Raw genomic sequence first — 14,597 nt, forward strand, 5'->3', positions numbered from 1 at the left:
ACTGCCCCAATCTAGTAAAATAGGAATCTATTTTAAAAACCCATAGCTAGTATCATACTAATGGTGAAAAATCAAGCTCTTTCCACCTGAGATTAAGGACAAAATAAGAATGTCCATTCTCATTATTTCTATTTAACATGTATTGGGGGTTCTAGTCAGGGCAATTAGGTAAGAGAAAGAAATAAATGGCATCAAGACTGGAAAGAAAAAAGTAAAAATCTATTTTCAGATGACATGATCTTGTTTATAGAAATGGTAAGAAATCCACTAAAACACTATTAGTACTAATAAATGAGTTCAGCAATGTGGCAGGATATAATATCAATATACAAAAATAATTGTATTTTTATAAACTAGCAATTCAAATTGAACTATTTTAAATTGGTATTAAGAAAATTCCATTTACAATAGCATTAAAAAGAATAGATACTTAGGTATAAATTTAACAAAAGAAAGTTTGACTTGTTGAAAGAAATTAAGAAAGATCTAAATAAATGAAAAGATATATCATGTTTATTGTTTGGAAAACAATATTGTTAAGATGATAATACTCCCCAAATTAATCTACAGACAGTGCAATTTCTATAAAATCCAAGCTGCCTATTTTTGCAGAAATTGAAGAGCTGATCCTAAAATTCCTGTAGACATTTAAGAGATCTAGAATAGTCCTAAAACAAGTAAAAAGATCAAATTTGTAATTTTTACCAATCTTCCCAATTTCAAAACTTGCTACAATGCTATAATAATCAATATTGTGTGGTACCAGCATAAGGACAGAAATAAAGATCAATGGAATAGAATTTGGAGTCCACAAATAAACATTTACATTTATAGCCAATTGATTTTTAACGAGAGTACTAAGCTCATTTGATGGGAAAAGAATAGTCTCATGGTGCTAGGGACAACTGAATATGCAAAAGAATGAAGTTGGACCCCCACATCATTCCACAGACGGAAGTTAATTCAAAATGGATCATAGACATATAGTATGAGCTAAAACTATAAAGCTGTTAAAACAAAGCATAAGAACACATCTTCATGACTGAAGATTTGACAATGGATTCTTAGATATAACACTAAAAGCATGAACAAAAAAAAAAAATTGGACTTCAGCAATGCTGAAAAATTTTGTGTTTGAAAGGACATTATCAAGAAAATAAAAAGACAGCCCATGGAATAGGAGAAAATATTTTTAAGTTATATATCTGATATGAGACTTGTACCTATAATAAAGAATTCTTGGAGCTCAATAGTAAAAAAGACAACCCAATTTAAACATGGGCAAAGGATTTGAATAGACATTTCTCCACAGAAGATATCTAATAGCCAATAAGTACCTGAAAAAAGGCTCAAAATCATTCATCATTAGGAAAATGCAGCTCAAAACTACAATGAGATACTTACTTCAACAACCAGTAAGAAGGTATAATAAAAAAAGACAATTTGTGTTTGTGAGAAATTTAAGAAATTGGAAACCTCATACACTGCTGGTGGGAATGTAAAATGGTACAGCCAGTTTGGAAAACAGTTTGGCAGTTCCTCAAAAAGTAAAGGTAGATTTATCATGTAACCCAGCAATTTCACTCTTAGATATATACCCAAGAAAAATAAAAACGGGCATCCACACGAAGACTTATATACAACTATTTAAACCAGCATTATTTATAATATCTAAAAAAAAAAAAAGGGAACAACCCAAAAGTTTGTCAATTGATGAATGGATACATAAAATATGATACACCCATACAATGGAATGCTATTTGGCAACAAAAAGGAATGAAGTACCAATCCATGATAGCACATGACAACCCTTGAAAACATGCTAAGTAAAAGAAGTCAGACACAAAAGACCACATATTGTATGATTCCATTTGAATCATACATGTCTAGAATGAAATGTCTAGAGTGGGCAAATACATAGACAAAAGTATATTAGTAATTGCTTAGGGCTAGGATTTGAGGATATAAAGGAAATGGAAATTGACTTAATAAGGATGGGATTATTTTTACTAAAGGGGACAAAAGTTGTCTAAAGTTAGATTGTGGTAATGAGTGCATAACTCTGTGAACATACTAAAATATGTCGACTTATGTGGTACGTGACTTATATCTCAATAAAGCTTTTTTTTTCTAATTGACTGCACAGGTGAAAAAAAAGCTATATTTTAGAAAAGTGCTTCTCATACTTTAATGCACAGGCAATTCACCTATGGATTTGTTAAAATGCTGACTCTTATTTGTAGGTCTTGGATGGAACTTAAGATTTGGCATTTCTAACAAGCTGCCTATACCACACCTTGAAGAACAAGACCTTAAGGTAGTTAAATAGTTTTCTCAGGGTTATACAGCTATTAAATGGGAGAACACAGGATTCAAGTTTGTGTGACAGCAGAATTCATAACTAGTGGTTAAGTGGCGTATGAATTAGGCCTGGCTTTTCAGCAACTATTGTTTAAAAAGAAAAAAGAAAGAAAAAGAACATTCAGAGGTTTTACATAACCGTAACATCAATGTATCAAGAGTTCACCCTAGCCACTAAAACTCTGAATGGAGTCTTAAACTAAATTAATAGAAGTAGAAGCCCCATCCAGTAAGGAAAGTATAGCCTTGTGAACAGACCACCTCTGGAACCCCAGACTCAGATATGGTAGCCCCATTTAAGAGGAACATTGAAAAGGCACAGTTTATATAGAAGAAGATAACCTGCATGGAAAATAGATAAAATGATTGGTGAGGTTTATAATTCAGAAGTGAGATTTGGGCAAGCTATAATGTTCCTAAATAAAGGCTATCCTATGATAGAGGAAATGGATGTTTTCTATGTGACCTAGAGGGCAGAGCAAAGATTAAGAAAGGACAGTTGTAAGGAATTCACTCCAATAAATAAAAAAGTAATAAGTCCTAATGATTAAAAGCTTCTTATACCATTCACGACTCAGAAACCAAACACAAACTGGCTTAAGTTAAATGGGGAGGGTTTTTTCCACATAACATAAAAGTTCAGAGATAGGTTTCAGGCACTACCATCTTTCCATGCTGTTTTTCTCTATGTTGGCTTCATCATCAGGCATATTCTCCTTCAGTAGTGACAAGATGGTCTCTAGTAGCACCAGGCTTAGATCCTATCAGTTTAACAACCAGGAGAGTAAAGAGATCTCCTTCCCAAGGGCTCCAACAAAACAACCAGGGCTGTTTTGTTAGAGCCCTTGGAAAGGAGATCCCTTTGATTGGACAGCTTGGGTCACATGCTCATTCCTGAACCAATCATAACAGTCAGAGTGTGAAGCATGATGATTTACCAGGCTTGGATCACATGCTCACCACTAAAACTGACAGGTGGGGTCAGCTCTGCCTAAACCACAAGCCTGAGACAGGAGAATGGGTGGTCTTCCAAAATAAAAAATAAAATCGTCTGGCTGTTTTTTCCAGAAGGGAAAATAGTAGTTTGTCAAGAAACCAACAGATTTTCATAAACTGTCTGAAAACTTTGGGAGCAGGAGATAGAGGATTCTCTCTCTGGAGACATTCAAGCAAAGGCTGACAGACCACCATTACCCTTATCCAGTAGGAAGAAGTGGTTGGGAGTAAATCTTAGATAATCACCTACCTCTCTTCTAAGAACAATGATTCTCTGTTATCTTCATTCTTTCTCTCAGGCATTTACTTCTGCCTCAAAATACCTTTCATTATAAAGAAGTTTCCTAATTCGTATTGCATAGAATGTTTCAGGCCTTATTGGGAGCATAATTATTTCCTTTTGTCTTCTCTCTTAAGTCAGCCTTGTGGCCTGGACATATACTCTCTCTTCATCACTGGCCTCAGCCTTAGAGCTTTGCCTTAATTAAAGGTACTCACTCCAAAGACAAGTTAGAATGTGGCTTCAGTAGAGTATTATCATCTCTTCTGTATTTCTCTTTAGCAAACCACCCCTTATTCAAGGAGAAGTGTTTTGTTTACAAGAAAATAAGAGCATTAGAGCTAACTTAAAAAAAAGGTGTGTGTACATGCATGTGTGTGTGTGCGTGCATGCATGCGTGCATGTATGTGTGCGTGTGCGTGTGCGTGTGCGTGTGCGTGTGTGTGTGTGTGTGTGTGTGTAAGCAGCAGGCTGACCTTGTAAGGATACGGCATGTGTGAGGACCTCTGGAACAAGAATCACTGCCAGTCAGGATGGCCCTGGAACCTCAGTGGCAAGAGTACGCCAGCCTTGCCCAGTGCTCTGTCATTATTTACCTGGCTAGCCATAGGCCACATATTCAAATCTTCATACTCAGCTATCAACTGACTTGCCTTTCACTGTCCCATTCTCACATCCTGGAAGAAAACTCTCATTGGACCAGCTCCTGTTTTGCTCCAGGCAGTAGGCTTGCCCTAGTCTAAATCTTATTCCTTTTCCAAAACAGATTTGGCGGCCCAGGCCACCGCCCTTCAGTAAGTCTATGGACAGCATCTTTGGAATATTGTACTCACCTAACCCACACTCTGAATCTGTCATGTGCACCCCACCCCCGCCCCTTGTACCTGAGTGTTGCTGGGAAGAATCAGATGCCCAGCCTCATGTTCTCCCGGCAAGTAACCAACCAGCTGGAAGGGTGTAAAGTGATCAGGCCATTGGGCAACACAGAATGATCATCTTTCCAAATGGTGACGGCAGAGGAGGCTGGGGGGGCTTGCACATGACTGAAGACAGTGCCAGGAGAGAGTTTCAGATTAAGGAAAAGGAGGAAATCCACCGAAGCTCAGGTTTCCTCTGCACCTCCGGCCTGTCAGAGAGGGAGGTTCATGTGTGTGGCCTGTGTTGTCCCAGGGACAGGGACTACATGTGTGGCAGACTAGATCAACCCTGAAAATTCCAGCTATACCCAGAAGGACCCACACATGAGTCCCCACATGCCACTACTCAGAGATTGACATCCCCGCCCAAGCCTCACATGCACTTTCCTACAGGGACTCACCAGGGAAGGGGATCAACCTAGAGGACCAAGGAGTCAGGGAGCGCCAGGGCACTCAGCAACTCAGCCACCTACCACATACAGAGGAAAAGGCTGAAAACACCCAACAGGATGAGCATCTAAGGGTTCACCAGCCTGAAGACATCATTCCCATGAAAATGAACAGCCAGAGAGACCAGAGGGAATTCTAAGAGATCCGCTAGTTCCAGGCACTGCAAGAGAATTGGACACAGTAATTAATGGAACCTTAAAAGACAAATTCAAATTGATCAGTCACTAAATGAGAGTATTGCTACCCAGACTGAAACTGATTTAAAGGAACATAAATTGAGTCAATAATAAATGTAGAAGGAGACAGGCGTCGGAGGAAAGTATCTAGTGTAGCATTATTAGAGTTGATGTTATTTATTATAGGGAATTAATACCAATTTTTTAACAAAGTTCCCATGACAAAGCCTTTGAAAGAAACTACAATGCAAAACTTAGATCTGTAAGATCTGGTTTTAGGAGCTTAATAGAAAATATTAAATAGAGGACAGCAATTTAATTAAATATAAAGATGATGATAAATTGCTGGGATTCTATCCAATCACGGGAAAAGAGATCTTGAACAAAGTGCTCTGGTGTGATCGGAGGATTGTAAGACACAGACATTTGTAAAGACAAAATTTGCAGAGCATCGATTATGAGCTTTCTTTCGCCTCTCCCTGTAGGGTTCCCCATAGGATGTGGCACCAGGATCTCTTCAAGTGGCCAAGGCCCTCCAGGATCTATCTGTACCCACCCTGCTCCAGAGAAGGAAAAACCCCTTCCTTTCCCTGGCTGCACAGCCCTTCTGGCATCAACACCATCCCTGAACGTGCAATGTGCAGACTCTGCCCCCATCCATTGCCCAGTGTACACGAAGTGGGCAATCTCAGAATCACCCACATTCTATCTATAAACCAGGGGGAGGGGAACACCTGGAGCTGAAAGGAGTGCAATTCATCCCCGGATGACTGATTCAGGAGTGAGGAAATTCCTGATGGAGAACTCTGACATTGCTTAATTCTGGAGCAGCTGACCTCCAACCCCTTGCTGCCTCAGCAGAGAGCCCGGAACACTTTCCCAGGTCCAAGCAATGCTATCTAGCATCACTCTTACACATGGGCTCACACAGAGAGGCCGCAGCCAGACTCATGCTGTGCATGGAGGAGGGAGGACAGTAGTGTCCAGACAACTGGACAAGGGGGACACATGTATGTTACAGGGTGGTACCATGAGCTAAGAAGGGTCGGGATGACCCTAACAGCATGAGACAGAGCCTAGCCACAAGGTCTCAAGGCCTTCTCCTTCTTAGCCCTAAAGACCTGCTAGTTGGGAAGCCTTCTCTGGATTTCCTGCCTCCCCAGCTGGGGTTGGGGCATCCTCCTCCAACTCCAATGACACCTGCTATGTTAGCTTCTATCTGGGCACTTTGCATGTTGTCTTAACAGTTACCAGTTCCCTGGGCTGTCTCCCTGCTGGAGTGGGTCTTATTCATTGTAGTCTCTCTGCAGCATTCAACAAAACCAGTCACCCCCAGCGTGACCTTTTGCATCCCTGAGACAAACTGGCAGCAGGCCCATTGTGCCAGTCTGAGGGGATTTAAGGCCAATCCTGGCATTTTGTAACAACCCCACAGAATGTCTGCCCAAATGAGGTCCCAAGCCAGTTGTTGGCCATGACATGGGTTCCCGCCACCGTGTACAGCTCCTGACCTCTTCATATGACTGACCACATTAGTTTCAGCATAGTCTCCACTTCTTTCAACCACCATTCTTACTTATAGACATAACGAAGCCAGTGCAGTAGAGTGGAATGAAACTGAATTTAAATAGAAAAGACCCTGTGTTCAAACCCATGCCTAATCCCAATCAATTCTATCTGTTTATTTCTCTGCCAACAACTTATTACTAATCATGTTCCAATAATGCCAAATGTCTTACCTTTCTTAATCGGAGAGACTAAATAACTTGACCAGGACCACACAGGTAATGACTCAACTCTATCGGCCCCAAAGTCTGGATACGTTTCGTTATTTCAGACTAACTCTATAAATATGGGAAGGGATGAATTTTATTTCCAGAACAGACACAAATATTCACTAGGAGGGCGTTTGTAAACAAGTACTGCACTACCCAAATGTTCATTTGTTAATTCAAGAATTGTTTATGCAAAGTCCTATGCTAGGTGCAGACCTCATCCTCAAGCAGGGCGGAGTCCAGTGTAGAGAAAGACACTAGAACGAATAACCCAGCTCAGCGATTAGTCTCTGATCCCACCCCCACTTTTTTCTGAGGGTTCTCAGTTAGCTCTCAGGTGCATGTTCCATGACCAATTATATAGCAGCAGTCATTTTCCTCCTCTTTCGTCTCTTCTTTCCTAGGGCTATCAGCTGCTGAGGCCTTGGTTATCTCTAAGCACCCCAGTGGCCATGGTGCAGCCACCCTCACAGCAAAAAAGCCCTGGAGTCCTGTAGCCACCAAAATGGGGCGAATAGCATTTGGAGCTCGAAGGCTGAAGCCACACTGCACTCTGTGCCTGAAGGAAGAAAATGTTTCCCTCCCTCTGCCTCCCTCCTGTGGTGTTCCTGCACCCGAAATCTTTCAAGGTTGCCACTGAAAAATATCCTTTCCTCTGTACTCTGGGTCTTATATGTGTCAGTGGGACACTAAGCTGGGAACGAATCCAAGTGATAGCCCCTCTCAAGACAGGTTTGGATCCTGAGTGTAACTCCTGCCTGAGCCTCTTCCCAGGAGGCTCCTAAATCTTTCATGAAAGTAGTTTTGCCCCACCCCTTTCATCAGACACACACTAACATGGCTCAGAGCTTACGGTCCACTGACTCCCAATACACACGGACATGCACGCACAATGCACACATGCACAGCTGTGGGAGTCAGTGGTCAAGGTCCGACACTCTTAAATCTTATCATTAGGGGACAGAAAGAGGCAGGAGGGTATATGTCCCCCACCTCTACCACCATCTCAGGGCAATGCCCTGAAATTTCAAGGGATAAAAATATTTAGTAATTGATGGCAATGTAATAGAATGCAAAGCCTGATAGTCTAGGAATCAGATGTAAAAAAGGGGAAATATTTGCCTGAACTGTGTTTGTGCTATCATGGGGTAAAAGCAACCAGCTAGAATTTGCAGAACTGAGAAATATGAGAGACATCTTAAGTACAAAGGGCCTGACTGGCAGGTCATACTGAGATTCTAAATCTCTAGGTTTCTTGATCATTCCCTCAATGACCCATCAAGATAATAAAAATACCCCTCCTGTGACCTAGTCTCTTAGGGCCCTGGCCTCTGTCAGGCAAAGCTTTATTGTTGTTGGAAATCTCTGACCAATTGGACAAATTAATCTCTGATAAAAGATTAATGCAACAATGGCAAATAGATTTCTTTTCTGCTGCCAACTATAATCGATCGGTAGGGCTACCTGGAGTGCTCACGTGAGGACTGTGGCCAGAGCTTAGCTCAGCAGGCAAGAGTGCTGGGATCAATTCAGGAGTCTGTCCTGAGCTCTCCAGGGACAATGGCATTGTAGGTGCTGCTTGTCTGCCATCCTAAGATTAGTAGCTGTTCCTCCCTCCTTGGGTACAGACAATAGAAGACATTGAGGCAATGAAGAGGTATAAGAGATACCAGCCTTCTTGGGGACAGCCCTTTCCATGCTCCAGGAGGACCTGACTGCTCTGGCAGCATCACAGGGAACCCTCCCTCAGCAGTACTCCATCCCAGGGCAAGAGGAGGGCTGAGCAGCCATCAATCTCAATGAGCATCATTAACTTGTACCCTCCAGGAGAGTGACAAACATGCACATGTGGCTAGTGTGAGCTCCTCATTGGTGGTCAGGCCTAGGTACACCAATCACCACCTGTTTTGGGGACTCAGGTTGGAGTCTGATCAGGCACTCACTAAGGTGAAGAGAAAGTAGATCGATCTTATAAATAGACCCTGGATGCACTGAGGCCGTGCACATTTAGATCTCACAGTGGATCCAGAAAGGATGGGAGAGCCCCAGCCTCTGACAGGTTATTTTTGTTTAATTTTGTTTGCTTTTCCAGGGCTGCAGATATGCTTGCTAAAGTACTAAATATAAACAGCTCTGAAAATTAAGGCTGACCCTGGCAACATTGTGTGGGGCCCATGACCCTTAGACATGGAGTAAAAAAACACTGGGTAGAAGACCTAGGATATTACAGGAGAACCAAGCTACTACTTCTGTGGCCCTTGGGGAGCCTGAGCTATCTCCTTCTAGGGGGGCTCAGAAACTCCTGCCAGGCCCTACTTTTCTAGCAAGCCATGGCCCTTCCATTCTGGGATCCATACACTATTTGCAGAAAATTCCAGCCCCTGAACAAGTCCCAGCTTGCCCAGCTAGTCCAAATAAAGCACATAGGGGCCATGATGGCATGATGGCAGATTGGCTCATCGGCAGGGTGTACTGGGAGCAGACTCCTACAAATAGCAGGCGTGAATTAGTCCTGGTTACAGAGGAGAGAGATCCCTGTGAAAACATCTCCCCTTGGGCAGAGTCGAGGCTGGGACACTCTTAATCACAATGATTTCTGAATTCGATGGGAACGTACTACTAAGGGGGGCTCCTGCCCTGAGGCGTCTGTGGCAGTGGTTCCCCCTGTCTGGAATGCTCTTTCCCCAGATAGCCCATGGCTCACTCCCTCCCCTCCAGCAGGTCTCTGCTCAGATGCCACCTCTCATGAAGGCCTACTTGTCTATCCTATTGAGTAATGTAAACCACCCCCACCCCGGCTCTCTGCATCCTTCTTACCCAGGTTTACTTTTCATTTTGTTCATGGGTCTCATCACTTTCTAACACGTTCTCTAATTTACCTATTTATTATGGTAATTGTTCCCCATCTGATCTCTCCCCACAACATGGATGAATTCCTGTGAGGATAGCCATCCTGTCTGTTCTGGTCCCTTTATGCCAAACGCTTAAAGCAGTGTTTAGCATATAGTCAGTGCTCGGTTAATATTTTTGAATAAAATTAAAATTTTAATTTTTAAAATTTTATATTATGCCCTAGATCAGCATCGATGATATCAATCTTTATACATGACGATCTTTATATCCATGATATTTCACTCAGTAATTCAAGAAAGAAAGAATTTTTGGAAAAGAAAATAATTCTGAGTACTGTATGCCAAGGGCAAATGCATTCATTACTTTGGCTTCCAGTTGGATGTGGTGGATTCAACGTACATGTCTTCCCCAACAAAATGCCAAAACATATATAAAAGCAGAAGTAACCCATAAAGCCAAAAAGAACCAGAGAGAGATGATAACAGACAAGATACAGCAAAAGAATAAATAAATAGCAATATGGAAAGCAGATGGATGAGGGGCAACCATATTGGCACACCGGCCAAAGGCAAACGATGCACATCTAAAGGGAAGGCAGCTAGCAAGAAGCTGGAACTTTAAGAAGAAAGAGTGCCCTGAAAGCTCTGGGGCAAGTGGGGCTGAACATCAGAGAATGAATGGGTTGAAGTTCAGGTTGAAGAGACAATGAGACCCCCAATGTAACTAAATTGGATATAACTAAGTTGGAAAGATGTTATCGGGAAGTGTCTCTGTGATGAGGAGGGAGATAAGAGAGATAAGTCTTATATCTTGTTTAGAATTCAGTAGAAAATAACTAAAACCTAAAACTCAAAAGCCAGTCTACGACCATGCTGCCCTGAACAAGCCCAATCCCGTCTGATCTCGGAAGCTAAGCAGGGTTGGGGCTGGTTAGTGCTTGGATGGGAGACCACCTAGGAAGACAAGGTGCTGTAGGCATAAAAAATAAAAAATAAGGGATTGTTAAACTGACAAGGTCCTTGTAATCTGTGAGGCCAACCAAAGGTAGATTCATCTAAAAAAATAAAAAATAAAATAAAACTCAAAAGCCAGCTGTACAAGGATGGAGGAAACTGCCTATAGAGTCGCAAATGTTCACCTCTGAGAAGCGTGGATTGTGGCAGAGGAGGGATGGCACAAGACCCGCTATTTTCGTTATAAGCCTTACAGAACTATTTGCCTTTTAAAACTGTCTGTATACCACTTTTATAAAAATAAAAATAGAAGTTCTGGCTGCTGTGTGGAGAATAGGTTGGAGGAGAGGAAGAAAGGAACCAGGGAAACCCATTAAGTGGTCCAGGGGAGAAACAGTGAGTGAGGGCCAGGGCCAGCAAGGTAGGAATGAAAGTGGAGAGAACTAGATGCATTTGCAAGTTTTGGAGACAGAGTCAATGTGACTTCTTGAAGGATTAAACATAGGCAATAAAATGGTGAGAAGAATCAAATGTAATTTTTAGGCATTTGGCTGGAGCAACTTGGTGCAGATGGCCTAGGAAAAGAGTTGAGACAAGCAAGGTGCCCTGCGCACAGCATACAAGGAGGCCCACCCTCCCTCCCTCTCAGGACCATGCAAGTACAGGTGGGCACTGGAGCGAAGGCCTTCTGAAACATTCTTGCCTCGCCTTAGTCCCAGCTTGAATTGGTGGGTTCTGGCACTATTTACTGAGATGGGAAAATCAATGGCATAAGCACAGGGGTCAATGCTTTTGGAGGACAGAGAGGGAAAAAGTTTTATTTTGGACAGGTCATGGTTGACTCTTCTACTAGTGATCCATGTGGAATTGTCAGGTAGTATGTGTCTGACACTCATGGGAGTGGGAGGGCAGTCAGGTTTGAGATTGAAATTTGGAAGCCTTAGCATAGAGATGATGCCTAAAGCCATGTGTTGGGACTGGACACCCCAGAGAGAGTGGGTGCGAAGAGTACAGGAGGGGCCAGATCGAAGACATTCGGGTATGTAACAATGAGGAGAAAAGGAATGGACAGGGCAGACAAAGGAGCATCCGCAGAGGTAAGAGGAAAACCAGGAGAGGCTGGTGTTCCAAAACCGGGAAGAAAGCCTTGGCAGAGGGGACTGTCCTGAATGCTTCATGCCCACAACCATTTACAGAAATGATGCCGAGGAGACGAAAATGCGTGTTGGTCTCTGTCTTACCCAAGCCAGCCCCCTTTGTGTCCACCTGGGACTTCTCATAACTCATGCTCTTCTCCACCTGTGGTGTGGCCTTGCTGCCAGTCCCGCGCCCTCCCAATGCTGCAGCGCCCCTCCCCCTCCCCGGGATCTGCAACCTGCAGCTCGGTCTATTCTCCAGAAGCAGTGCCAGACACAGTATATACAGAAATGGTCAGGACCAATGTTTTCTCCAGAGGACTCATGCCTTTCTGAAACATTTCCTCCTCTGGACTTCTTCAGTTAAAACACCCCACTTGTCCAAGTCTAAATTCTGGCCCCAGCCCACTGACCAGACCCCCCCAGGCAAGCCCACTGGCCCTCCATGGGATAGAGAGGGACATAAACCTTTGCTCTGCCATGAGGAGCCGCCTCATTGGAGCACAGAATCATCCACTTTAGAGAAAGCCGTTCCAGGAAGGGCCAAAGAAGAGCCAGCTGGTGAGGTGCCCCTTTACCCTAGATCCTAGTACAGCACCTAGTGCACAGGGGTGCATGGAATGACGGCTAAGTGATTGGAGTGCTCACCCTGTGAGAACCCACGTCTCCGCCAGTTCGGCACACACCCTATGCAGGACAGCAAGCCCAGGCAGGCCATCTTCTGTGTCTAGACAACCTGCAGTCATGCTGTGCATGTTAATGTCCCCGTCTGAATGTGGAGACACTTCTGCATCAGGAGACCATTCGCTTCCTGCTCTGTGACCCCGCCTGGAAGCAGCTGGTGCTCCACTCCCAGCCCCATTAGTTTCATCCATGCTGATTTCCCAATTAGCTGAATAGTTTGTTGTGAGTTGTCCTTATGATTTTACAAAAGTGAAAAAATATCAAAGTGCTAATATTGACAAGAAGAAGTCACAAAGCTCAACATAGTGAACATGAAGGTGAGACTCTTTAGGCATTACTGAAAGAAGCAAACTCATAGCCTCAAGCTGATGCTCATTAGACTTAGGCCTGTCAGCAGCTGTGTGTGTGTGTGTGTGTGTGTGTGTGTGTGTGTGATTAATGTTTAGTTTCCTGGAATACTTTTCTCTCCCCTGACCCCTTTTATAAATATGAAATTATATTCCGTGATCTGTCCCTTCCCCACCTATGTGCACATTTCCAGGAAGGTGCACTCCCAAAGCTAGGGACTGCCTCTGCTTTGGCGGGCAGCGTACCCCTCACTATCCCAAACACCCTGATGACAAGTGCTGTCCTGTAGTGTAAGGTAAAGCCTCTGCCCAACACTAAGCTTTCCTTCCTTCCTTCCTTCCTTCCTTCCTTCCTTCCTTCCTTCCTTCCTTCCTTCCTTCCTTCCTTCCTTCCTTCCTTCCTTTCTTGCTTTCTTGCTTTCTTTTCTTTTTTTGAATAAATTCTTCCTACATTAAGCCAAGATCTTACTTCTTCGTATCTCTTCATGGTGCCAGTTGTACTTTATGGAGTCACCCATAAGAAATCTACTCCCTTTCTCACAGGATGGCCCTTCAAACATTCGATACCAGCTGCTCTGTTCACACCATCCTCCTTTTCAAAGTAAATGGAATCTCATTCTCTCAAAAACTCATACCAGACCAATTACCTGCCATGTATGTTCTTTTAAAGGTGGGCTGGGGGTTTACAATAAATATCAAGGAACTCAACAATGTTCCTAGATTTTATTTCCATAATCTGACTTCAAGAAATCCATCCTAAAGAAATGGTCACATATGTAGCCAAATTTTGCTCCTACAGCTCTCCCTGGAGTATTAGCCGTTATTACAAAAGATTATACAATAATGGAAAAGTGGGCAAATAAATTATGTCACATCTATATAATGATATAATATTATACAACCATAAAACACTATCTTTTTGAAGAATAAGGGAAAAGATAGATACATAATGGTATGCTCAATATTACACAGATGTGCACCCACATCGCACACTCATGCAAAGCTATGCACACACAGACATAAAACAGGAAGGAACACCCTTAAATATGAATAGCGGGACTACACAGTTAGTAGCATTATTGGTGATGATTCTTTTATATTTTGTCTTCATTTCTCGAATATTCTATGGTGGGTCTACACTACTTCTAATCCGCAACTAGAAAAGTTATAATTTAAAAACAGAACTGGACAAAGGGCCCTCACATGATCCAACCAGCACAGAGTGTTCATCACTCTCCCTGCGCTGTGCCCTCATCTCCCTTGTCCTGAAGCCTGACAGGCACTGTTGACTAGCTGTCAATCAACTTCCCTGAGGCATTTTGCAGGAGCTGCCTTTACCTAGTACCCCAGCTGGTGGCACAATGAGGTATGATTTTTCTCCCATGCAGGGCTTATTCCAGATCAAATGCACGAGCAGCAGAAGACATGGGGTGGTGACTCAAGAGTAAGTCCTGCTTGGAGAGTGAATAAAATACTGCCCACAGACAGGCCTGCCTCTCGCATATTCCCCCTGGGACCACATTGTGCCAGGCCACTTTCATACACTAAGGGTGACTAGGTGGGCAGACGTGACCTATGTGATAAGTCCTCCTGAGTCTGTAAAAGAGCCCATCCAGGTGATTGTCTTACTATATTGACAAGGTAGAAAGCAATGCCAGGAGGACAGGGG

General features: G+C 43.1%; 1 pseudogene; it reads left to right on the forward strand.

Annotated features, from left to right (window-relative positions):
- The first annotated feature begins 10,667 nt into the window (after window positions 1-10,667).
- On the forward strand, window positions 10,668-10,786 carry LOC118601885 (annotated as a pseudogene).
- Window positions 10,787-14,597: the final 3,811 nt, after the last annotated feature.

Source organism: Rousettus aegyptiacus, unplaced genomic scaffold (assembly GCF_014176215.1).
Source record: "Rousettus aegyptiacus isolate mRouAeg1 unplaced genomic scaffold, mRouAeg1.p scaffold_m13_p_4, whole genome shotgun sequence".
In the NCBI taxonomy this organism is placed as follows: domain Eukaryota; kingdom Metazoa; phylum Chordata; class Mammalia; order Chiroptera; family Pteropodidae; genus Rousettus; species Rousettus aegyptiacus.